This window comes from Triticum dicoccoides, chromosome 3B, assembly GCF_002162155.2.
Source record: "Triticum dicoccoides isolate Atlit2015 ecotype Zavitan chromosome 3B, WEW_v2.0, whole genome shotgun sequence".
Taxonomy (NCBI): Eukaryota; Viridiplantae; Streptophyta; class Magnoliopsida; order Poales; family Poaceae; genus Triticum; species Triticum dicoccoides.
In genome coordinates, this window is record NC_041385.1 from 699646794 (window position 1) to 699650864 (window position 4071).

Here is a 4071-nt window from a genome sequence, read left to right on the forward strand (position 1 = left end):
GCCATTTATGTGGTGTCGCTCAGACGCCCAACTGTGGCATTTCTTTTAAAGCCCTTTATGTGGTGTCGCTCAGACACCCGACTGTGGAATTTCTTTTAAAGCCCTTTATGTGGTGTCGCTCAGACGCCCGACTGTGGCATTTCATTTAAAGCCCTTTATGTGGTGTCGCTCAGACGCCCGATTGTGGCATTTCTTTTAAAGCCCTTTATGTGGTGTTGCTCAGACGCCCGACTGTGGCATTGCTTGTTATTTGTTTCATAAATTTTAATACTACCATGTTATTGCATTTTATGAATAACTTGCTTGCACGCATCAGAGTTTCATTTAACTTTTGTGACTGACGTCATGAGCATAAAATATTTTCAGCACATCATTGTTATATTATACCTGTGTTCATAATGTTTGCGAGTACATTCAAAGTACTCACTAGCTTGTCCCTGGCTATTGTCTTGGCCAGATTTTCTTGCACGAAGAGGAGCGACGCGATGACAGCCCCGGAACCTAAGTAATGGAGATAGCAGCCTCGCGAAGATAGGAGTTAACCTGGTCAGCTGTTCCCGTGGGAAATGGAGTCCCATAGACACTGATGTTTCACAACCGCTTCCGCCATCAACCAATAGAAACCATTTGTTGTACTCACAGGCCAGAATGGTCTTGTACTACATATGTTGTATTCTGCTTGGAATTTCTGTATCAAGTTGGAGCCTCATCAGCTAACAGTAATCCTGGGTCTGATGAGCACGACGGTCTTTTCTGGAAATTTATGTCCGGAGAACCGGTCGTGGAAGCTCTCCAGCGCGCCGGCGCGCGGCGAAGGAGGCCTCGGCGCCACGGCCGCAGGAGGCTGAGGGTGCGAGCTCGTAGGCCCTGGAGGTGGAGGCCACCAGCATCGGCTCGCCGGAGTGGACGCCTGGAGGCGGGACGGCCGTGCTGAACGCGATAGCACATGACGTCCGGGCGTGGCTCCAGGCTCAGGCCACCACCCTCCATCACTACAACCAGGAGTTCCTGGCATCGCGAACGGACACCCGGGTATGCTTCTTGTTATTCATTCTTGTATTCTTCCATGGGGGCGCGTCAGCGCACCCACTGGATGTAGTCCCCGAGTCCCGGGCCGGCTGCTGAGCAGGCGGCCTGGAACTTCCAAGTAGCCTCGAGTGTTGACTTGCTTTCTTGTTTGTTGTCTTTGTTGCAGGACTATCATAATCTCCGTGTGGCCGCCTTCAACTCCCAGGTCTGGGAGCTGGCTCAGAAGACGGCTGACTTGTCCGAGAGCCGGAGTAAGCACTCCACCTTCTCTCTCTTGCGGGGGCGCGTCAGCGCACCTGCTGGGTGTAGTCCCCGAGATCTGGGTCGACTGCTGAGTAGTCGGGCTTGATCTCTCTTGGTACTTCTTTCTTTCTTGCTTGTCGGCCTTTCTTCTTTGCTCTCTTTGCAGAGGCCAACGCCGCCTTGCAGCAACAGTGTCGCGAGGCCCAAACCGTGCTGCATGCCAAGGAGGAGGAGTGCAGGAAGGTGGCCCAGGAGCGCGACCTGGCTGACCAGGAGGAGCTTCACAAGGCGTCCCTTGAGGCAGCAAAGGACAGCGAGGCCGCTCTCCAAGACGAGTTCGAGACTCAATGCTCGAACTGGGCCGACGTGGAGAGGGCGCTGAACGACGGCTACGGCCGGATCGAGGACATGGTCGACGGTGAGTTTGCTTTCTTCTTTCCTTTGTCTGCCGACTGTTATACGATCCAACTTCCGACGTCTTATTTCCTTTTTCATCTTGCGCAAAGTACTTTCCTGGCTACGCCGTCGTCGCCAGCCAATTCATCAAAGCTCACCGTGAAGAGCGGAGACAGGCTGGTGCGGAGATTGCGCCGAACACCCGTTGGTCGCTCGACGAGCATCTCCTTGCCATCCAAGCTCGTCTCCAGCCGGCTTATCAGATGCTCCGCCGGCTGCTGTAGCGTGTCGGGGCCCAGGTGATCTCCGCCCTTTGGCCCGACATCCAAGCTCCACGCACCCCCTGTCAGACTGCCGAATGGATGGGCGTGACAGTCGGCCGCTTCAAGGCATGGAAGGCCTCCTCGGCCCGGGCTGAGGCAAGGCGGGCCTTGGATTTTGTCAGGGCATGGTACCCTGGGCTAGATCTAGCCCAGTTGGCCATGTTCCAGCAGGAGGCCAACAAAGATCTAGTGGCGGTGAGGCCTGCTCTTGTTCATCGCGCCGCGGCAATCGCCGACTACACCGACACCAGCATGTTTGTGACTGAGCTAAACGAAGTGGGTGCCGAGCTGCCGCCGGACTTGTTCGGGCTGAACCCGGAAGATGGCAAGGGCTCGGCGGAGGAGATCGCCTCCAGCGACGAGGGCAAAGACGAGGAGAGCGAGGATGGTGAAGACGCCGCGCCGGAGGACGGAGCAGAGGACCAGCCTCCACTTGACCGTGCCTCAAGCAACGAGCCGCGCGTGAGCACACCGACTACTACTGGGGATGACTCAACCGAGACTCGCCAGTGACCACTCCACCAGCCGGCGCCGCCGACTCCACCAACCTGCCAGACTCGCCTACTGCGCCCTTGGCCTAGGCGGCCATATTATCTTTAACTTTTCCTGCCTAGTAGTCTTTTGAACAGTATTTGTTAAATTTGCACAGTTCCACCCACTGGGGGTGTATCCAAACTTTGTTGAATTCCAGCTTGAAAGCCTCGCTTATGTAAATATTATTTTGCATATGCTATGCTTGCGCTCAGTTCTGACTTTCCTTGCTTTTTTTTATCCTTTTTGGCTTTTTCCTTTGCCGCCCTCCCCTGGCTATCGCCTTGCCAACCAGGCGACCACTCTGCGGACCGTGGCTGGGTCAAGTTCTTAGCCATTTGGGAGGACAAGTACTTCGGCCGCCTAGGACGTCTCAAGGCAAGTGAGAAGCCGGACGACCGGCTGCTCAGCAACTGGTCGGCGAGGCAGGAAGCCGACCTATCTTATGTAAGTGCTTTTGGTCCTTAGCCATTTTTCATGTGGGCATCGTTTCCTGCCTTTGACTCTTGCCAGCCGGATAGTCGCTCTGCGAGCTACGGCTTGTGGCAAGAGGGGGCTTAAATGCCGGCACATTACTTGTCCGACTGCAGGTAGCACTAACATAATACAAGGCGGCAAGCCCCCGGGCCGACTGGTCGATCCCGGTGCCAGGAGAAAAAAATGAAGTAACACATTCATAGACATAAAACTTATCATATAGATAAAAAGGGTAGTCCCCGAGTGCTCCTCAGGGGACCCAATGTCTTGTATTTAATAATAAAGGTAGCGTGGTACATACTGCATTAATTGTAAAATCTTCGAAGGAGATTCACGTTCCATGGGCGTTCTGCTTCCTTGCCGGAGTCGTGCCTCTTGCGCGCCCTGGGCTTATGTGCATCGATCTGGTAGTAGGAGTCATTGCCCAAGGCCTTGCTGATGATGAAGGGGCCTTCCCAAGGGGCCAAGAGCTTATGCTAGCCGGCTGTTCGCTGGATCAGTCAGAGCACAAGGTCGCCCTCTTGGAAGGATCTTGGCTTGACCTTTATACTATGGTAGCGGCGGAGGCTTTGCTGGTAGATGGTGAACCGACTGAGTGCCATCAACCGGCCCTCTTCCAGCAGATCGACGCTGTCTTCTCGTGCTTCCTTCACCTCCACCTCCGTGTACATGGTGACGCGAGGTGAGTCGAACTCAATGTCAATTGGGATGACAGCCTCAGCACCATACACAAGGAAGAAGGGAGTGAAGCCAATTGACTTGTATGGAGTGGTGCGTAGGCTCCAGAGGACGAGCGGCAGCTCGTTGATCCAGCAGCCGTCCAAACGCTCCAATGGATCGACCAGTCGGGGCTTGATACCGGAGAGGATGAGGCCGTTTGCTCGCTCGATTTGGCCATTTGACTATGGATGGGCAACGGACGATAGGTCCAGTCGGATGCCCTGTGTCGCGCAGAAACGGGCCAATGCTCCTTTGGCAAAATTTGTGCCGTCGTTGGTGATGATGTTGTGTGGTATGTGATACGTCTCCAACGTATATATAATTTTAGATTGTTCCATGCTATTATATTACC